Source organism: Protopterus annectens, chromosome 2.part1 (genome assembly GCF_019279795.1).
Source record: "Protopterus annectens isolate FY-2018-M chromosome 2.part1, PAN1.0, whole genome shotgun sequence".
In the NCBI taxonomy this organism is placed as follows: Eukaryota; Metazoa; Chordata; order Ceratodontiformes; family Protopteridae; genus Protopterus; species Protopterus annectens.
Window position 1 is genome coordinate 1,639,979,649 of NC_056729.1, and position 23,203 is coordinate 1,640,002,851.

A 23,203-nucleotide genomic window follows, 5' to 3' on the forward strand; every position below is an offset into this window, starting at 1 on the left:
AATCCGTTAGTTTTGATTTTTTGGGGTTACTTTGTAATTCTATTTATCACTATTATTATTTTAGCTATTATATTATCTGTGATGCAGTTAGTTATTGTAATGGGTAATGTTCATCATATTGATAACTGGGTTATATATTGCCAAGGATATAACAGCTGGACAGCTTCTGAAGCTTCAGGGCACCTTTCACACCTCGCCAGTCATCAGTAAGCTCGAGCCGAGCTTACTAAAAAGACAGATCTGGGCGCCAAGCCCTACATTACTTTCCTGGATTTGAACCGAGGGCTCCTGTCATGTGTGTGTTACCTTAAGGATCGGCTGTCTGCTTGTGCTGTTCCTTTGCTGGGCAGATAAGTTCCTTTGGGGCAAATCTTCCATTTTTACATTACATTTTTAGTGTACTGTCTTGTTCAAGAAAGTTATTTTTACACTGTCAGTGTGTTTTATTGGAGTGTCACAAAATGTAACTGTACTTTTAAATGGGAGCACACTTTTTCCTGTCAGTTTAAAGGTGTTTGAAGTAATTTTGTGTGAAGAAATTGTTTATTTTTTGGGGAATAGCAAAGTGTTGTAAAGTGCTTTTACTGTGTTTTTGTGTGAAAAAAAGTGACTTTAAAATTTTTACCATCTTTTGCTGCTGTGTTTCTATGGAAAAGGAAGCATTTTTGATTTGATAATGGAATAATCTACTGGTCCTAGGATTAGTCCTTGTTCCAGCCACAAAAAAAGTTAAAAACAGCCTTTGGCATCACAGCAGGCTAGCCGTTTGCCTCAGCCACAGGGGGCCTGACTATGCTGTGGCCATAGCTTGTCCCTTAGACCACTCTTCTTTTACTGCTGATCCCTCTGGTGTAGCACTTACAGCCATTATGGACCAAGGTGGTAGCCATGTACTTTGCAGCTTTTTGGGGTCCTGTGTGTGCAAGGGAGAGCCACATTTGTGGGTCCTGGGAGAGGAGAACCAGGAATATTGTGGAAAGGGTATGTAGATGAAGCACTACAGTTTGTGGATTATCTAAATAGTACAGTGGGGTACCTTAATCTACATTCAGAACAAGTGAAATTGAAATAAATTTTCTGGATATTTTGATCAGGAAAGAACTGTTAGGCAGAAAAATTACATCTGCCATCTTCAGAAAGAAAACCTATTCGAATTCCCTATTGAGGTTTGACAGTTGCCATCCTATTCAGCATAAAAAAGTGTTGCGAAAGGCCAGATGGTGAGATTAAATAGGCTCATTAGTGAGGATGAATATTTTGTAGAGGAAACAAATATACTAATAGATATGTTATCCTTTGGACTTTTTGGTAAAAATGAAAAGGGAAGTGGCATAGAAAAGACATGCAAGATTCAAACCTATACTGAGAATGCAAGGTAGCCTGAGTGACACTAGTTTAACTGTGGCAACACATTCGGGACAGGATGTCATGGTTGTAGAATACAATGACTGTTCTCAGATGATAATGTCGGGACTGAATAGATTTTGGGAAGGAACATTTGATACTCCGCACAAATGGAAGCTGGGCAGTAGACCCATAACCACCTTTGGTAGAGGTAGAAACCTGAAGGAAATTTTATAATCAGGTGGCAAGGAGAGGTCCACTGCCTTTAGATCACTAATGAGTAAGTGTGGTTTCTTCAGATTTATGTAAGTACATCAATGATGGACCGTATATTTATATCCCTGGCTTCTATAGGAATGTGGAATGCCTTGGCAGATGCAACTGTGAGACAAAATATGTGGTATATGGTATATCTTGTATGGCATGTCTGGCGTTTTACGTCGGTAAAACTGTTAGAAAATTAAAAGAAAGGATCTCTGAACATGTCCGGGACATTAGGAACAAAAAGTGTGTCAGTTCCTTGTATATGCACAGCACACAATGCAGGAATTTTAAAAAGTTCCTGTTTTTCATTATAGACAAAGTGAAGGTTGATGTGGGGGGGTGACCCTAAGCTAGAAGTAGAGATCAGAGAGGTTGAATGTCAAATAAGATTAAATGCCCATAAAAGCCAAGGGATCAATGACTTCTTCTTCTTCTTTCGGCTTTTCCCGGTTAGGGGTCGCCACAGCGGATCACGTGTTCGCTCATGATTGGCAGTGGAGTTTTACAGTGTCGAGTTGCCAGAAGGCACACACACACTTCCACTCACACCTAGGGCCAATTTTAGAGTGTCCAATCCACCTGCAGCATGTCTTTGGGACCCATTCTAAAGAGAAGAGAAACAGTTATACAACTAAAAGTTTGCCACCTAGTGACACAAATTGGATGTTACAACTTTTTAAGATGTTCATTCTGTGTGCATATGTTTTACTAGTGTTTTTATTATACTATGGTGAGAGTCATGCAGATTCTGTGATGGTTTCTTATTTTTCATTAACCATCAGTTGGATAGTAAATTTCATGTATACACTACAGTTAGATGACATTTTTAAGAATGTATTTTTTTAGGGGGTGTATTCTCAGGATATGATGTCATGCTGCATAGGAAATAAAAAATGAATGTTTGTTTAACATGTTGACACTGAAAAAGCCTTATAAGGGGTGAAAACGCTTAGTTCACATATTTATTTTTATTGAGAATAAAGTGGTATTACTGCTTCACAGCTGAGCAGGTTTTCTTCATTTTTCCAACATTGTGGAAGTTTGGTGTTCTGGTTCTTGGTTTACCTGGAAACTTTGAGGCTGGGAGATACCACTGTGGAAGCACTCATCAAGTAATTAACATTGGCAGTGCAGGAACTGTTGTCTAAATTGTCACTAATCATGGTGACAATATTCTTCAAGCAATAAATAATACACAAACGGATATGTTTACTTTGCACACTCTTATGGCGGCATCAGGAAGGAATATCTCAGAAGTGAGAAGTACCCCCCCCCCCCAATGAGAAGGGACGTAAATGGTTTGTTCCAAACTCCAAAGTTAGATAGCAGAGTGCCTACAGGCAACAACAGGCAGGCTCTGTCACTGGGCAGAACAACTGGTCGATGCAGAGGGACAGGGAGGCGGCGATGGAACTGAGGCTTGAAAGTAATCAAGCAATTGTTCTTGGCCATTTCAGCACTGATAATGACTCTACTCAAGAATGTACCAATTTTGTAATGGATATGACAAGTGACGAAATGTATGTAGATTCTAATATGGTAGACAGTCATGTTTCCACTGTCAGTGTATCAACATATCGGGGTTTTACATTGTATAACCTGAGTGATCTTGAAACTAGTGAAACACATTTAAGAGTGCTGTGTAAGGGTCTCAGTTATGTACCGAGCTTTAAAATTGATATAAAAAGAATGATACTTAACTTGAAATTGTACACCAGACAGTTGAATTTGAGATTGTACTTTGATGAAAGAGGTACACCACACGCAACGGACCAAACGGGTCTAAAGAGAAAAAGCACATTCATTCCCCCTAGTAATCCAATGGTGGTTGCATTTGAAAGGTTTTATGAGGGGGAGATAAGAAGGATCTGTAATGCTAGAAATATGTCACAAGATAATTTGACAACAGAAGAGAGAAAATGTTTGAGTGACCTAGTGCAAAACTAGCACAAATAGGGTCATGAAGCCGGACAAGGAAGCGGGTCTGGTTATAATGAGTCAGATTACACTATTAAAATGTCTGACATTCTGAACGATGGCACTACATATGAAAAGGTATCCCAAAATGAAATATGCATGGCTTATGCAAAAGTTGACCTGTTTTTGAATGATTCCTTTATTCAAGGAATTATTAGTAAAACAAAACTGGATTATTTACAAGTAGGGGCACCTGTAATTCCAGCCACGTTCGGGATACCCAGGATTCACAAAAAACAGAATGACCCCTCCCCTCTTTAGACTCATAGTTTCAGCTAGGAAATCAAAAACGGAACCTGTGGCTGCATACATAGATTTTTGATCCAAACAGGTAGTGCAGGAACAGAAACAAATCTTGAGAGACTCATGACACTGCATAGAGGTACTGATGGAAATCAGCACGTGATAACTATATTTTTTTGGCAGTGGATGTAGTAAATTTATTTGGTGTCATCCCTCATCAAGAAGTACTTGAAACATTATAGACAGATGTTAACCCAGTCCAGAAAATATGAACCTACTAAGGTGAATTTTTTTGTTGAAGTAATGGAGGTAGTACTAACTAATAATTTTGTATTCTTTGAGGGAGAGTTCTTCCACCAAAAGACAGGAGTTACCATGGGTGCCAAGTGTGCACCAGTTTTTGCAAACTTGGTGATGGCAGGCTGGGGAGCCCAGCATGTACTAGATTCCACATACAAGGACAGAATAAAGTGTTATTTATGCTTTTTGGATGATGTCCTAATATTGTGGAAAGGGTCTCAAGATAATGAAGCACTATAGTTTGTGGAGTATCTAAATAGTACAGTGGGGTACCTTAATCTACATCCAGAACAAGTGAAATTGAAATAGATTTTTCTGGATATTTTGATCAGGAAAGAACTGTTAGGCAGCAAAATTATATCTACCATCTTCAGAAAAAAAATCTATTCGAATTCCCTATTGAGGTTTGACAGTTGCCATCCTATTCAGCATAAAAAAGTGTTGCAAAAGGCCAGATGGTGAGATTAAATAGGCTCATTAGTGAGGATGAATATTTTGTAGAGGAAACAAATATACTAATAGATATGTTATCCTTTGGACTTTTTGGTAAAAATGAAAAGGGAAGTGACAAGGAAAAGACATGCAAGATTCAAACCTATACCGAGAATCAAGGTAGCCTGAGTGACACTAGTTTAACTGTGGCAACACATTCTGGACAGGATGTCATGGCTGTAGAATACAATGACTGTTCTCGGATGATAGTGTCGGGACTGAATAGATTTTGGGAAGGGACATTTGATACTCAGCTCAAATGGAAGCTGGGCGGTAGACCCATAACCACCTTTGGTAGAGGTAGAAACTTGAAGTTAATTTTAGAATCAGGTGGCAAGGAGAGGTCCACTGCCTTTAGATCACTAATGAGCAGGTGTGGTTCCTGCAGATCTTTGTAAGTACATTAATGATGGACCATACATTTCTATCCCTGGCTTCTATAGGAATTTGGAGTGCCTTGGCAGATGCAACTGTGAGACAAAATGTGTGGTATATGTCAGTAAAACTGTTAGAAAATTAAAAGAAAGGATCTCCGAACATGTCTGGGACATTAAGAACAAAAACTGTGTCAGTTCCTTGTATATGCACAGTACACAATGCAGGAATTTTAAAAAGTTCCTGTTTTTCATTATAGACAAAGTGAAGGTTGATGTGAGGGGGGGGGGGGGTGACCCTAAGCTAGAAGTAGAGATCAGAGACCACCTCAGTGTCACTTGACAGAGACAGCACAAATAATCCATAAGTTCCCCATACTAAAAGGAAGGGTGGCACAAAAGCGATAATGGGCTAGGCTTGTAAATGCCCTCGGGCAGATAGCCTAGTATGAACCTATGAACCTATGAACCTATGAGAGGTTGAATGTCAAATAAGATTAAATGCCCATAAAAGCCCAGGGATCAATGACTACATATCAGTTAAACCCGTTCTAAAGAGAAGGGCAACAGTTATATAACTAAAAGTTTGCTATCTAGTGACACAAATTGGATGTTACAACTTTTTAAGATGTTCATTCTGTATGCATATGCTTTACTAGTGTTTTTATTACACTATGGTAAAAGAGAGTCATGCATAGTCTGTGATGGTTTATTTAAGCAATAACCCATGCCTGGGTTCATAGGTTCATAGGTTGGTACTAGGCTATCAGCCCTAGGGCCTATACAAGCCTAGCCATAACAATTCCCTGGCTATTTCTTCCCACATTATTTACTTTCCTGGACCCCTGTCTAGCAGGGCAACTGACGTGATCCCTGGGGTGAATTTCCTTTCTCCCATCCAATCATCAAGGTTCCTCTTGAAGAGGTCCAAAGAGGCACTCTGCTTGACATGTATGGGCAATCTATTCCAGAGTCTGGGGAGCCTCTGGGTCAGGAACCTATCCCTCCAGCATGTTTTGTTTATTGTGATGACAAGGTTTAGATCCCTGGAGCGTGTAGCTCTGAGGGATTGGGATTTCTTTAAGTGTAGCATGTCCAATAGCTCTGGGTTTGACATGGCCTTGTTTGTTAAGCAGAGATCGCCTCTGAGTAGACGATATGCGACAGAGTATAGCTGGAGTTTTTAAGGCGGTTAGCGTAGGGCATCTGCTTTAGGCCTGTGATTCTTTTAGTGAGGTATTTCTGAGGCCTTTCCAGTTGTTGCAGATGTCTTGAGAGGTACATACCAAATGGGGCGTTGTATTCTATAATGGGTCTAATGAGGGATGAGTACAGTGGGACAATGACCTCCTTTTTCAGGATGAAAAGCCCTTCGTGATGAGGTGTGCCACATAAAAGGATTTCCTGACTGTTGTGGCGATGTGGTTATCGAAGGTGAGACCACTGTCCACCTGTGTCCCTAAGTCTCATCACACTTTCTGTGTTTAGTGTACTGCCACCTATATGGTAATTCATGGATACATGTTTTTTCCCAAAGGGGATAACAATACATTTCTTGGCATTGAGCTTGAGCCCATGGCTCTGGCACCAAGCATCTGTTTCTGTAAGGCCCTTTTGTAGAGTATCCACATCATTTGGGGATTCAATAATGGCTCCCAGTTTGCAGTCATCTGCAAACTTTGTTAGCCAGAGTCCCTTAGTGTTGACCTGTACTTCAGAGAAGTAGATGCCCCAGGACTGAACCCTGAGGTACTCCACTTGTCACTTGTCTGGAGCTGGATTTGGAGTCGGCTACGTTTACAGTGTGGGTTCTATCAGTAAGCCATTTAGCAACCCATTGGGTGACATAGGGATTAATGCCCAACTTAGTAAGTTTATCTATGATTCCAGAGTGGGGGATGGTGTCAAAGGCCTTGGCAAGGTCTAGATAGGCTGTGTGGACCACCTTACCCTTGTCCATGGCTCTGGAGACTGATTCAAAGAAGTCAATCAGGTTCAGGAGACAAGATCGGCCCTTCACAATCCCAAACTGGGTGGGGTCCAGTGTTTGAAGGTTGCCAATGTCTTTGTTTATAAGTTCCATGATAATACACTCCATGGCCTTGCAGATAAGGCTTGTCAGACTGATGGGACAGTAGTTTCCGGGATCCAAGGTGGATCCCCCCTTGCGGATTGGGATAACTGTAGCTCTGCGCCACTCAGTGGGCACGAAACCTGAGGTGAGGCTATGATTAAACATGACACTTAGTTGAGGTGCCAGTTCATATTGTAGTTCATGTAGTACACAGCCCGGGATGTCATCTGGTCCCATGGATGCTGTATTCTTGGCTTTAGAGAGTGCGTTTTGTACCTGTGTGGCCGTTATTACTGGAATTTGGCAATCTTCCGGTATTGAGATGGGCCATTTAGGAGGTGAGAGGGGGGTGAAGTTGGCACTGAATCGATCTGCCAGGATATTGGCAATATCATTGGGATCAGTATATTTAATGCCATTCTGTTTTAGCTTAGAGCAGATCTGAGCATTGCCATTTAGATTCTTGACATAGTTATAGAATGCTTTGTGGTTGTCTTTGGAATCTTTGGCAATTTTATTTTCGTAACTAGCTTTGGAGGATTTTATGAGGCATCTCAGTTTCTTACTGAGGCTAGTAAGGGAGTTTTTTGCATCCTGGGATTTTCCTCTTTTCTGCAAAAGTTTCTTCCTTTTGTTGTAAAGTTTGTTTATGGCAGGGGACTACCAGATTGGCTTCCTTTTTTTGGATGAGAGCATTTTGGTTCTATTTGGGATGGTATGATTCATGCATGAGTGGATGTGCTCGTACAGTGCCTTAGTGTAGGATTCAGCAGTTGAACTTTCAGTTCCCGTCTGCATGGGTGTCATGAAGTTTGTCACTTCTGACTTGAGTAGCATGAAGTTGGCTTTGGAGAAGTTTTTTATGGTGGTTTCTTTACTGGGGGGTGGGGGTGGGATGTTGATGTTTAGGGTGATTAGCTTATGGTCAGACCTGACTAACGAGGGGGTGACCATAGGTATGGAGCATTGATTTCCCATGTTGGTAATGACCAGGTCTAGGATATTGGAGCCCCTGGTGGGACTATGGATTAGTTGATCCAGGGCGTTGGAATTTATGAATTCCAAGAACCGTTGCGCAAAGGTGTTGGGACATGAGTAGTTTTCCCAGTTAATGGCAGGGTAGATGTTCTTCATCTCACATTGCTGCAGTCCTTACACTTGGGTATAGCGCTGTCCTCGGTCGGCCCGAATACCAAAGTATATGGCTGACGTCGGTCATGGCGCATTAAACTGACGCCGGGACGTCAGGGTATAAATGCGCATGACCGACGTCATATCCCCAGTCTTTTTTGCCGCGTGGTCCGATGCAGAAGCAAATTTGCGAGTGCAGGTTGGCGTCCTGAGATTTTCCGAAACCGGAGTGTCAGACCGAATCAAGGTTGGCTAAGTACCCGCTAGAATATTTTGGTTTTTTCTTGCCTCAGTATTTTACCGGATGTCAGAAAAAGTGAATAACTGTATTTCTTGTGGGAAACAGATACCACATAGGGATTACCATAACTTGTGTATACCTTGTTTAGGGCCTGAGCACGACGTTGTTGGGTGTCCCTCTTGTGCTAGATTTAACAAACGTACTATAAAGAGGAGATTAGACTGTGCCAGGTTAGTCTTCGGGAAGCGGTGCAATTACAAAATGCCGTCGGATGCTCCGACGCCCGCTACTTCGAAGAAACGCAAGGACAAAGCACCTAGGCCTAGGTTAGAAGAACCGTCCGTCCCGGACGTCGGTTCTTTAGAGAGCTCGGTTGAGCCAGAGGCCCAAACAGAAGTTTCCTTAGAGTCCCAGGGAGAGACTTTATTGTTACAGGATGTGTCTTCTCAGGAGGTAGGCCAGGCTGAAGGGGCTTCTCAGGTAGCTGTCCTTCCCTCTCTGCCTAAGGTGGTTAGGCCTTCCCCTACTGTTACAAAGGCTTCTTCCAAGGGCAGGCCAGGTTTAGCAGTAACAGGTGTCTCTCCTAGTACTTCAGGCCCTGTGCCCAAGAGACATATGCTTAAGATGGCTGAAGATTTAATTACTATGATTAGGGGTTCTATGCCCCCTCCTGACAAAAGGCCTAGGGTGGAGTCTGAATTTGGGAATTTTGAACAGGATTCTGATGCTTCGGAGTCTTCGGCTGAAGATTTACAGGAGTTTTCTCATTATTCTGATTCTGATGTGGATGACACCACTCCTACTGCTTCTCCTCCTGAGGATTTTTCATTCTCAGAGACTCTCCATTCCATGAGGGAGCATTTTAAATGGGAAGGTCAGGATTTCTCTGATTCCAGGAAAAGACTTAGGGAATTTTTGTTTTTACCCCAGCATAGGCCTTTAGCTATACCTCCTGTTCTTTCTGTAGTGGAAGATGTTTTTGCAGAGGCTTCTCTTAACCCTGATTCTTTACCTCCCGCTCCTGTTAAGCCGGACAGATACTATAGGGTGCCTGAAGCTCACAAGTATCTTTTTAAAAGCCCTAGGGCAGATCCAGAGACTGTTACTCAGGGACCTAAAGGGGTTAAGGCTTCTGTTGTTAAAAATCCGGTTCCTCCGGATAAAGAGGCAAGGGCTTTAGACAGATGGGGTAAGAAAGTTTATACTTCTTCAACTTTAGCCATGAGGGCTTTGAATTGTCAATTCCACATGCTGAGATATCAGATCTATCTTCTTTCACAGTTAAAGTCTAAGGTAGATGCTCTGGCAGAAGGTATTGAATGTAAGGAGTTACAAGATCTGGTGCATGTGTCTGAACAGGTGGGTAAGCATTCCTTACAATGTGGTTTTGATGCTGTACAGGCCTCTTCCAGGGTGGCTGCCACTGGTACTGTCCCGCAGGCACGCCTGGCTAAGGGATCAGAATTTAGCTGAGCATGTTAAGTCAAGGATCTTGGATGCCCCTTTACAATCTGATGTGTTGTTTGGTTCGCCTGTTGAAGCAGTTTTAAAGAAAATGGAAGACAAAGCTAAATCTATGCACACTGTTAAAGATTTTTTACAGGTTCAACCTCCAAAGTTTAGTAGAAATTGGCCAAGCAAGGCGTGGACATATCCTTCTTATGATTCACAGTCTAGGGGTAGGTCTAGGCGGGCTAGGGGCAGAGCTCAGGGTTCTTTTAGATCCAGGTCAGGGGGCTCACCTGCACAGTCTTCAGGTGAGGGCAGGGGTCAGCCCTTTCGTAGACAGACCCAATGACCTACCTTTTCAACTGCCAGACCCTTCCCGTCTGACAGCACCTTTGGGAGGAAGACTGACACTTTTCAAGGAGAACTGGAGTTTAATTACCCAAGACAGATGGGTATTGGATATCATTCACCACGGTTACAGATTTTATTTCCATACCTTACCACCTTTCAAAGGCATGCCAGACATTCCTCCTCAGCACAGACTAGAAGCTTACAGACAAATTTCTCTGTTACTCCAGATAGGGGCCATACAACCGGTACCTATGGCAGAAAGGGGCCTAGGATTTTATTCTCGCCTATTCCTAGTACCAAAAAAGGGGAACACGTGGAGACCAATTCTGGATTTGTCTATCCTCAACACCTTTCTGGACATTCCCAAGTTCAAGATGCTGACATTGCAACAGCTTTTACCTCTCCTGGGCAAAGATCACTGGATGGTAACTTTGGATCTCAAAGAGGCTTACCTTCATGTTCCTATCACTCTAGGCTGCAGGAAGTATCTGCGTTTTCGAGCTGGAAATTCACACTATCAATTCTCTGCATTGCCCTTTGGCTTATCTACTGCACCCAGAGTATTCACAAAGGTTCTGGCTCCAGTGATAGCTTTCTTCAGATTGAGAGGAATACAGATCTATCCTTATTTGGACGATTGCCTGATTCTGGCTCAAGGCAAGGACGAGCTTCTACAGCATTTAAAATATGTGATAGCAGTGCTAAGATGCCTGGGGTATTCTGTGAACGAAACAAAGTCCAGTCTAGTACCCTCTCAGGACATGTGCTTTCTGGGTGTGAGACTGAATACAGCAACCCAGATGGCCTTTTTGACCCCGGACAAACAAAAGAATCTTTCCCTTTACTTCCAACAACTATCACACCAGTCCGGGCTGACTGCAAGGACAGTCCTTTCAAGCCTTAGGGTTCATGGCATCTTGTATTCTGGTGCTTCCCAATGCCAAACTGCATATGAGGAAGCTACAATGGTATCTCAAGAATCTATGGACACAGCACTGCCAGGATCTAGACACTGTCATTCCAATAATACCTTGCATCCAAAAGGAATTCTTGTGGTGGGCTCAGCAATGTCACCTAAACAAGGGACTTTCTGTGACCCGGCCAGAGGCGACTCAGATTCTAACAACAGATGCCTCGGACAAAGCTTGGGGAGCTCATCTCAATGGAAAATGGATACAGGACAAGTGGCCTGCCAGACTACAACATCTACATATCAACCTGAAGGAGATGTTAGCAGTCCAGTTTGCATTAACAGCTTTCAAGGAATTACTTCTTCCAGGACAGGTGTTGATTCTGACAGACAACACAACCGTCATGTGGTACATCAACAAGCAAGGGGGTACACATTCTTACCCTCTATGCAGACAAGCAATGATTTTGTGGGACACTGCTCTCAGTTTACAACTACATCTTCAGGCAAGGTTTCTGCCGGGAGTACAGAACTCCTTAGCAGATGTGTTAAGCAGACAAATCATGGATCCCCACGAGTGGAAACTGGATCCTCATGTATTTCAGCAATTAACAGTGTCATGGGGAACACCAGACATAGATCTGTTCGCTTCTCCTCTAAACCACCAGCTGCCAAAATTTTGCACAAAAAGGATACACCAGACAGCTTGGAAAGTGGATGCTCTTTCTTTCAGTTGGAAAAATCTTCATGTATATGCCTTTCCACCTCTCCCTCTACTTCTAAAGGTACTGCTAAAGGTAAGACAGGACAAACCAAGAATGATCCTGATAGCTCCAGATTGGCCCCGACAGCATTGGTACCCTCTGCTGAGAAATCTGATAAGGAAACCACCGTGGCCCCTACCTTTGATTCCACACCTGTTGTCCCAAAAGGACGGTCATCTACTCAATGTCAAGCTTCACTCTCTTCATCTCACAGCATGGCATATCCTGTTTTAGCTCATAGCAGGGCTCAACTTCCTCAACAAGTTTTGAATGTGATTATGGAAGCTAGGAGACCTAGTACAAGGAAAGTGTATGCAGACAAGTGGAAGAGATTTTTGTTTTGGAGTGCAGCAAAGGATTTAGATGTTTCTGAGCCTAATTTGAGTGTGGCTCTTCAATATCTTACTGAGTTATTGGACAAGGGTTTGTCCTTCTCTTCCATTAAGATTCATGCTGCAGCAATTTCAGCTCACTATGACTGTGATCCACCTTTGTTTTCTCATTCTTTGTTCAAGCAATTTCTCAGAGGGGCAAAGAACATAAGACCCCCACGAAGAGCTCCTACTCCTGCTTGGGACCTCAATTATGTGTTGGAAAAGCTCACTCTGCCACCTTTTGAGCCTGCAGCTACGGCTGAGTTAAAATATTTGTCATGGAAGACTGCTTTTTTGTTGGCCATTACCTCTGCAAGAAGGGTTTCTGAATTGCAGGCCCTTATGGCTGTTGAGCCTTTCTTGATTTTCCATAAGGATAGGGTATCTTTGCGTACTAACCCTTCCTTTATGCCTAAGGTGGTTTCAAGTGTGTCTTTAAACCAAACTATTCATTTACCTACCTTTTATGCAGACCCCCAAAACAAGGGGGAAAAGATTTTGCATACTTTGGATGTGCACAGGCAGTTACGCTACTACTTAGATAGGACTAAGAGTTTCAGGCAGTCTCAACAGTTGTTTGTTTCTTTCGCTGTAGGTTCTCAGGGCAAGCCTGTGTCAAAACAAACTCTTTCTAAATGGATTGGGTTTTGCATTGCATTTTGTTATTCCCATCATGGCAAGCAGATTCCAACAGGGATTAGACCTCATTCCACTAGGGCTACTGCCACTTCTACAGCTTTTCTAAGGGGAGTGGCAACTAAGGACATTTTGGAGGCAGCTACTTGGAGTTCAGTACATACTTTCTCTAAGCACTACCACCTTCCTCTCTACTCTAAATCTAGGGCTGGTTTTGCCACTGCTATTTTGCAGGGCATTTTGACAGCTCCTGCTTCTCTTTGATTTACCATCCTCCCTTATCTCTGCTTTGGGAATCTACCCAAGTGTAAGGACTGCAGCAATGTGAGATGAAGAACATAGTACAGTTTTGTACCTACCATAAATGTAGATGTTCGAAGATCCACATTGCTGCAGTCCAATTTACCCTCCCTCCTTCCCCTCTGTGTTTGGGGGTGGTTGTGTGGTTAGATTAGTACTTTATTATATAATTGTTAGAAGTTGTACATAGTTTGGGTGTGGGGGTGTGTAGTGTTTGGTGGTTTTTTGATTTTACCCTGTTTAGGGTCTTCTGACATCTGGGGCAAGAAAAGACTGAGGATATGACGTCGGTCATGCGCATTTATACCCTGACGTCCTGGCGTCAGTTTAATGCGCCATGACCGACGTCAGCCATATACTTTGGTATTCGGGCCGACCGAGGACAGCGCTATACCCAAGTGTAAGGACTGCAGCAATGTGGATCTTCGAACATCTACATTTATGGTAGGTACAAAACTGTACTTTAAAATCACCCAGTATTAGGGTGTTTGGTTCTATCTTAATATTTTCCAGTATGTTTAGAAAGGTGTAGTGAGAATCTTGGGGTATGGTGGGGGATCTGTAGCAAGCTACAGTTTGGATTGCAGTCTTACCTAGTGTTAGTTGCACTTGGAGAATTTCAGACACATTGTGTTGGTCACCTAGCCTGGTGGTGTGAATATCCTTGGTGAATATTGACACTCCTCCACCTTTAGTGTTTCGGTCCTGGTTTGGTGGCCGAAAAGTGTGGTAAGAGTTGTAGCCTGGTATTGCAGGGTTGCTCTCTGGAGCCTTGAACCACGTCTCAGTTACTGCACAGATATCGATGTTCTCCATTTTTAGGAGTGCCTCGAGAGAGTGCATTTTGAGGTTTAGACTTCTAGCATTGAGTAGCATTACCTTTAGATTTTGCATGCTTGTACCTGTTACGGTGGTGGTTTTGTCCTTTGAAGTTTGCCTAGAAAAGGCACTATAGGGGTGGCAAGAGCCTTAGCCAGTAACCTGAATCCCAGGGGCGACAGGTGCAGACCATCTCTGGCAAAGCATCGTGGTCTGTCAGTCATGTCATCCCAGGCAGACAGATACTGGATCCCCTTTGAATGACACCATAAGCTTAGCCAATTGTTGAAGTCAATCATTTTATCCTTATATTGTGGTATCATTCTGGGCGAAGGCAGGATGCTACTCAGGGCTAGGGTCATACCTGCCTGGGCCACATGATCCAAGAGCTCTTCCATGTCTCTTTTCATGTAGTCCAAGAAGGTACGTCTCAAGTCATTCACTCCAACATGGACAATGACAGAGTCATATTTGTACTTGTTGTGGAGTGACTTGAGTGCATGCGTTATGTGGCAGATCCTGGCACCCGACAGGCAGCTGACTGTAATTTTCTCCTTATTCAACCTGGTGAGAGGGACATCAGTGTGCCAGACTATAGAGTCAGCTATGACTAAAGTGTTAGGTACATTGTCTTGCCTTAGGGGCTTTTGCTGGGTGGCACACTGGTGCTGTGAACTATGTGACACATTGGTTGTGATTGGTGTTTGTTTGCGTTTCAGCTTCAGAGGTCTTTGTTGCTTGGGCAGGTTACAGTTAAGGGCCTCTGCATATGTGGATTTAGTGTTGCTATATGTGGGTGTTGGTGGTGCGGCTTTAGAAGGGCTATGTGTTGCTTGAGGTGTAGTGTGGGTGTTAACCTTCTCCTCTTGACTGTTTAGCACAATCTTGGGTTTAGAGAGCTTTGCTTCCATTTTGGCTATGTAAGTGCATCTCTCACAGGTTGTAGTGTTGGGTGGTAGGAGGAGAAGGTTGTCTGTGTACATGAGGCAATTGCTGCATTGCCCCAGTATGCCCAGATTCACCAGGTGGACAGGAGAAATCACCAGAAGCTGACCCTTGGACATGCCTAGTTTGGGGCTTTTTTTTTTTTCTTTGTAAAGTATAGGAGCTGTTTCCTTAGCAAGGTACTTTGCAATTATAGGCTGTTTAGTGCCTACTATTAATTTCTCCTTGTTAACAAAGAGAGTTCAGTGTTTGTATGAGTTTAAGGCTTCCTAGTGCTTTGCAGCAGGTATTAGAGAAAGTGCTAGTCACAGGGATGCTTAAAGGTAAGATTGAAAAGAATGTACTCTGCAGTGTGCACTAGAGAAGTTAGATGTGAAAGTAGGTAACTTGAGTTTTACCTGCTTAAAAAGTTAAGGTTTAGTGGAGAGTTACTATTTTTAAAACAGCAAGATGGATTGAAAGGGGTGGTCACTTTTGTATTTTGGTACTATGCAATACTGTAGGATGGCCAATAAATTTAAATAATTGAAGGGGTGGGATTTCAAAAATGATGATTTTGTGATTACTCACATAAGCCAGTGAAAGCAGAGAGAAATGAGATATATGGTCAGATTAACATAAGAGGCGGGCAACTAGAAAGACAGTGGTATTTAACAAGACAACTTAAATGGGTAGGAGGGCGGGAAAAAATTCTGCCTGACTCAGAACAGAGAGAGCTGTGGTCTCTTTTGAAGTTTTAAAATGCTGTTAAAACAGAATGCAAGCAAAACACAAGGTAAAGAAAACAAACTACAGTATTCAAAATATAGAAAGGCAATACAGTAATACAAAAAAATAAAAGCAAACTAACCTTTCCTTCACAGCAAAGTGGGTAATGCTGGATTTACCCACGGTTGGTGTGTTTTGGTCATGAGGGCGAAGCCTGAGTGGCCAAATAAAGAGAACCGTGGGTAAATCCAGCATTACCCACACCCAGAAGTGGGTTATTGCTATTATACGATGACATTATTTAAGAAAAAAAAAACTTACTTTTCTTAAATAATGGCATTGTATAAATGCCTCTTTGCTGCCCTTCCACAGCTGTCCAGTATTCTGCGGCAGTTCTGATGTACTGCGCATACATATAGTTACGCTGTACATCAGAACTGTGTGTGTGGAAGCAACGGAGAAAGGAAGATATCTGTTGCTTTTAAAAACTTGTCTCGCTATGTTAAAAGAGTTTAGCATAGCAAGATAGCTTTAAAAAAAAAAAAAGCAATGAAGATTTTCCTTTCTCTGTTGCTATTTTTAAAGCTGTTTCGCTATGTTAAACGAGTTTAACATAGCGAGACAACTTTAAAAAAGCAACAGAGAAAGGAAGATCTCTGTTGCTTTTTTTTTTTTTTTTTTTTTTTTTAAAGATATCTCGCTATGTTAAATTCATTTAACATAGTGAGATAACAGCAATGGAGCTCTTCCATTCTCCGTTGCTGTCCAAAAAAAAAAAGACCTATACTAATGGAAAAAGGACCTTTTTCCATAAGTATAAGTATTTGATTTACAACGTGCACGCTTTGGAATATTAATGGGGGGGGGTTGTATAATTTTCATTAACCATCAGTTGGATAGTAAATTTCATGGATACACTGCAGTTAGATGAGATTTTTAATAATGTATTTTTTTAGGGAGTCTTTTGTCAGGACATGATGTCATGCTGCATAGGAAATAAAAAAATGAATGTTTGACACGTTGACTCTGAAGAAGCCCTATAAGGGGTGAAAGCGCTTAGTTTGTGTGTTTATCTATTTTTATTTGTTTTTATTGTGAACAAAATGGTATTACTGCTTTACAGCTGAGCAGGTATTTGTTTTGCTTAATTTTTGCAACGTTGTGGAAGTTTGGTGTTCCAGTTACAGAGACCTGGTTTAGGGCTGTGGAAAACACCCAGACAGTGAAAGGCTACAATGTCCATCACACATTTAGACCACCCTCTGAAAAAGAAAAAAATTAAAGGAGGAGCTCACACCTCAGGATTGATCAAGTAGGATCACATGAGCTACTGCATGTCCAACTGACCATAGGCAAAATCCCCCCCCCCACCATATCATAGCTAGCTACAGGTCCCCAGCCATGGACCATGAAGACCACACTGCATACCTGAAGTTACTAGGGTCACTTACTATTCATCCCAACACACTACTCATGGGCAATTTTAACTACCTCTTCATAAACTGGAAATCATACACAACCACTAACATGCAGGCTCAGAGATTACTGGACTTTGTCAATGCAAATGCTCTGGAACAGCTGGTCTGCACTTCCACTAGGGGCTCAAATAACTTTGACATACTATTCACAAACATGGGTGAGCATTGCACCCCCCCCCCCCAGCTTAATGTCCTCATTAGTAAGCTTGGATCATAAATTGGTCATCTTTGAAATAAATGTAATGATAGAACCCCCATCATAGGTTCATAGGTGGGTACTAGGCTATCGGCCCTACAGCCCATATAAGCCCAGCCAAAAAGGTTACCTGGCTTTCACCACCCAAGAAAATTATTTTCCTGTGCCCCTGTCAAGCAGTGCCACAGAAGTGATCCTCGGACTGAATTTTCTATTTTCCATCCAATCATCAAGATTTTTTTTGAAGAGTGCTAATAAGGAGCTTTGTTTGAAATAGATAGGTAGTTTGTTCCAGAGTATGGGAAGTCTCTAGTACAGGAATCTATCCCTCCAGCATGTTCTGCTTATTGTGATGACAAGGTTTAGGTCCCCGGAGCATGTCCAACAGCTCTGGGTTTGACATAGCTTTGTATGTTAGGCAGAGATCGCCTCTGAGTAGGCAATATGCGATGGAGTAGAGCTGGAGTTTTTTGAGACTGTCTGCTTATGGCATCTGTTTGAGGCCAGTAATCCTCTTTGTGAGGTATTTCTGTGGCCTTTCCAATTGTTGTAGGAGTCTTGTGAGATACATGCCAAAAGGGGCATTGTACTCTATAATGGGTCTGATGAGGGATGAGTAGAGAAGAAGAATGACCTCCTTTTTTCTAGAGGAGAACCCTTTTGTGATGAGGTGTGCCACATAGAAGGATTTCCTGACTACTGTGGCGATATGGTTATCAAAGGAGAGACCACTGTCCACCTATGTCCCGAGGTCTCTTATCACACTTTGTGTTTAGTGAGCTACCTCCTATGTGGTAGTTCATGGGTACTGAGTTTTTCCCAAGGGGGATGACAGTGCAATTCTTGGCAATGAGCTTGAGGCCATGACTTTGACATCAAGCATCTCTCTCTGTGAGGCTTTTTTGTAGAATGTCTACATCATTAGGTGATTCTGTTATGGCTCACAGTTTGCAGTCATCTGCGAACTTTGTTAGCCAAAGATCTTCTGTGTTGGCCTGCACTTCAGAGAAGTAGATGTCGAACAGGAGAGGACCCAGGACTGAACCCTGTAGTACTCCAGTCGTCACTTGTCTCAAGTCGGACTTGGAGTCGGCTACTTTTACAGTGTTTGTTTTGTCAGTGAGCCAGTTGGCCACCCATCTTGTGACATAGGGATTTATGCCCAGTTTAGTGAGTTTATCTATAATTCCAGAGTGGGGGATGGTATCGAAAGCCTTGGCGAGGTCAAGATAGGCTGTGTGCACTACCTTGCCCTCGTCTACGGCTCTAGAGACTGCTTCAAAGGAGTCAGTCAGGTTTAGTAGACATGATCTACTTTTTACAAACCCAAACTGAGTGGGGTCCAGGGTTTGGGGGTAACCTATGTCTTTGTTTATAAGGTCCAAGATGATACGTTCCATGGCCTTGCAGACCAGGCTCGTCAGGCTAATGGGGCGCTAGTTTCCTGGGTCTGTGGTAGCACCCCCTTTCTGAAGTGGGATAACTGTCGCTGTGTGCCATTCAGTAGGCACATAGCTGCGGTGAGGCTATGATTGAACATGGTACTTGGGTGGTGTGCCAGTTCGTTCTGTAGTCCGTGCAGTATGCAGCTTGGAATGTTGTCTGGCCGCATAGATGCTGTGTTCTTGGCACTGGAGAGTGCAGTCTTTACTTGTTCATTTGTGATTACAGGGGCTTTGCATCCTTCCGGTATTAAGATGGGCCCTTTGGAGGGTGAGAGGGGGTGAACTTAGCACTGAACCTGTCTGCCAGGATATTGGCAATATCGGTTGGTTCTGTATATTTAGTGCCATCGTGCTGTAGCTCAGAGCAGATCTGAGTGTTGCCATTCATATTCTTGACATAGCTGTAGAATGCTTTTTGGTTGGCTTTGGAGTCAGTGGCAATTTTATTTTCATAACTGGCTTTGGTGGATTTTATGAGGGATCTCAGCTTCTTGCTGAGGCTGACCAAGGAGTTCTTCCAATCTTGGGATTTTACTCTTTTTTGCAACAGCTTCTTCCTTCTGTTGTAGAGTTTGTTTATGGCAGGGGACCACAAGATTGGCTTCCTTTTTTGGAGGATAGCATCTTGGTTCTTTTGGGGATGGCATGATCCATGCACTTGTGTATGTGCTTATACAGTGCATTTGTGTAAGATTCAGCAGTCGTACCTCTATTTTCTGTCTGCACGGGCGTCATGATGTTTGCCATGTCTGTCTTACAAACCATGAAGTTGGCTTTGGAGTAGTTTTTGGTGGTGGTTTCCTAATGGGGGTGGGGGTAGGATATGGATGTCTAGGGTGATTAGTTTGTGGTCGGATCTGACCAGCGAGGGGTTGACCTCTTGCATGGAACACGGGATACCTATATCTGTAATGACCAGGTCCAGGATATTGCTGCCCCTGGTGGGGATGTGGACAAGGATCCAAGGCATTGGAATTTATGAATTCTAGAAAACGCTGAGCGAATGAGTTGGTACATGAGTAGTTTTCCCAGTTGATGGTGGGGTAGTTGAAATCGCCCATAATTAAGGTATTAGGTTGTACCTTAATATTTTCCAGTATATTAAGAAATGAAGAGTGGGAATCCTGGGGCATGGTGAGGGATCTGTAACAAGCTACAACCTGGATTGCAGTCTTGCCCAGTGTTAGTTTCACTTGGATAATTTCGGATGCATTATGTTGAGAAACTAGCCTAGAGGTGTGGATATCCTTAATGAATATGGACACACCTCTGTCAAACCTTTGAAACTCTAAAGAATTTTTCCAAGGCAAATTACCTTCTATTAAGGGATAGCATAGGTAACTTTAAAGCTCCTGCTAACACTGACAACATGGAGGACTGTGCGGATGTATACAGAAATACCTATGCAACCACGTAAACAACTGCATAGAAGCAGGAGTATGTGATCAAACTAAACCCAGGTCTGTCTGGCAAAACAATTCACACTGGTGGACCCCTGGTATAAATAGACTATACAACAGAAGGAAGAAAATTCTGTCTAGAAGTAAGATGGAGGGTGCACAACAGAGAGAAAAAAAATCCCTCATCTGTTTCAACAGGCAAATCCGGGAACTAGTCAAGTTTTTAGAAGCTAAATATGAGACTTAAATAGCCTCCCAAGCAAGGAAAACCACAAAGCATTTTTAGTTACGTCCAAAAGCTTATGGGAAACACTCCTTCATGTGCTAAGCAAGTTGTAGATGGCACTACCTATACTCAGCCAGAAGAAATAGCAAACCTGCTGGCTGATAAATTCAGCTCAAATTTCACCCCCCTCATCACCTCTGGTTACTCCCCATGAAATACCACCTGCCATTCCTTTGCCTGTTATCACAAAAGAACAGGTAGTCGCTCTACTCTCCATAACTAGAAACACAGCATCAGTGGGCCCTGACAGAATCCCAGAATGTTTAGTAAATAGCTTGAAACATGAACCACTCAGATCTATTTATCCACAGTCTCCAAACAGGCTTTGTCCCAGCAGGGTTGAGAACAGCGACAGTCATCCTTCTGTATAAGTGAGGACCATCAACAAACCGAGGAAACTATCATCCCATAAGTCTGACCAGCTTCATATGCAAGGCTATGGAAATGATAGCCAAGGACCTGAGTAACAATAGCATAGGAAATCTCCAGACTTCAGACCCCATCCACTTAGGCTTTGTCAAGGACATGTCCTGCCTGCTCCATGTGATGGACTTCATTGAGAAGGTCACCAAAGCCGTGGATGAGGGTTAGTCAGTGCATACTGCCTACCTTGACCTGGTCAAGGCATTTGACACAGTGCCTCACTGGGGTATTATAGATAAACTCACAAAATTGGCCATAAACCTCTGTGTCACCAGATGGATAACCAAATAGCTCACAGTTACGACCCATGCTAGAGTGGAGGAATCCACATCCAGCAAAAGGCCAGTCACCAGTGGAGTACCAGAGGGTTCATTGCTGAGCCCCCTTCTGTTTTAGATGTACTTCTCTAATGTCAAGACAAATGTAATGGCTTTTAGCTGACTAGATTTGCTGATGATTGCAAGTTGGGGGCTTTCATTGACTCCTCAAATAATGCTGATATCCTACAGGAAGGACTAACACAGACTTAATGACTGGTGTCAGACCCATAGCCTCAAACTAAATGTGAAGTGCATAGTAATACCCCCCTGCAAGTTACACCATTGATAGGACCCACTAAGAGTAGGCCCAGTGGCCAGAGATCTGGGTACTTGGATAGATAGTAATCTGAACTTTGAGCACCATGTGTCCACAGTGGTGAGGAAATCCTTCTATGTGGCTTAACTTTTAAATAAGTGCATGGCATCCAGATCTAAGGCTGTCATGGCACCACTGTACTCGACCTGTCAGACCAGTTGTAGAGTACAGTGCACCCTTTTGCATGTACCCTGCCAGGCACCTACAACACTGAGTGTCCTCAGAGGTTTCTCGCCAAAAAAAAAAAAAATACAGATTATAACAGACATGTCATATGTGGACCGATTTAAAAGTTCTATTATTGTATTCAGTTTCCTTCGGATTACTGAGGGTGATCTATACCTGACTTACAAGGCAGTCTTTTACCAAGCCCTAATGAAAATGTTGTATGCATGAGGGTTACCTGCTCCATGGATCTAAACCTGATCTCTGACATGAATAGATCATGCTGGAGAGACAGATATGTATCACAGAGATTGCCCTTCCTATTGATGTGAAGCAGAACCCTTCCCTGGCCATCTTGAAGTGCATTTCATAGGTTCATAGGTAGGTACTAGGCTATTGGCCCTAGGGCCTGTATAAGTCTAGCCAGAAAGGTACCCTGGCTTTTGCCACCCAAAAAAATTATTTTTCTGTGCCCTTGTCGAGCAGAGCCACAGAGGTGATCCCCGGGATAAATAATCAGCCCTTGCAAGTCTTGAATCCAGGACCCTGCACACCATGGCCCCAGCAGTTTACCACTAAGCCATCTGAGCTGTCTGGAACAATGGATGGAAAATCACAAATTCAGTCATGGGGTGGTGCCTATGTCTCTTATGGAGAAAGGCAGTCTGTAAAAATTGTCAAAACCTCACTTGCTGACCCTTGTTATCATAGTTATCGCCTACGAATGCATGAACCTCTAACTCTGTGATCTCTAGTTTGGTATATATAAATAGTAGGGGGGCTTGCCCCTTGTAAAACAAGGCTTTGATGTCTTTCTGATTTGAGTGTTTTGTTTACAGGAATGTATTTTTTCTGAAACTAAAGTTTTAAATGTGTATTATTGTGGGTCATTGAAATCACTGCTTTGTTTTTTTTTTTTTGGTTGATTGATGTTATGTGATCCTATCTCGCCTACATTCTGAATGATGGGTTCGGAGCCGATCCCTCGGCTCCGACTCGGCACGCTTATGCCAAAGAGCGAAGTCTCTTATTGGCTGAGCTTACTATATCCCAGGATGCACCACCAACAGTCCCCCAGATCTCGTTTGCCGCTTAACTGCAAGGACGTGGTCTCGAGCTGGCTGGGCTGAGTAGCTTTATTAACTACTTTTTTCTGTCAGTTTTGTGCTTGTATTTCAAAACAAAAGCCGTTTTAACGGCTATAGCTATTGCTTTTGATATTGTGTTTGATTGAGTACTGAAATTTATTGTGTGTGATTGTGTAGAGTTTGTTGGCGCCCACTTCCAATCCAGGGCCTTTTTGGTCAAACTCTTTAACTGAAATCTAGTGTTTAAAGTTCCCGATTGTTACACCTAAGGTTGTGTTTACACAGTTTCTGTAAGCCTTCGGCTTTTTTTGTCATTACCGATTCTACAGTGATTAAATTTCCTGTCAGGAATTGTTAGCATTATGTCTCAGCCCCCTAGGCCTTCGGGCT

At 42.8% G+C, this 23,203-nt stretch overlaps 1 protein-coding gene across 3 annotated transcripts in view; it reads left to right on the top strand.

The window, feature by feature from the left end:
• The window catches only part of B3GALT6 (beta-1,3-galactosyltransferase 6), a 297,363-nt gene that overhangs the window by 220,493 nt on the left and 53,667 nt on the right, over window positions 1-23,203 (top strand). The window lies entirely within an intron of this gene.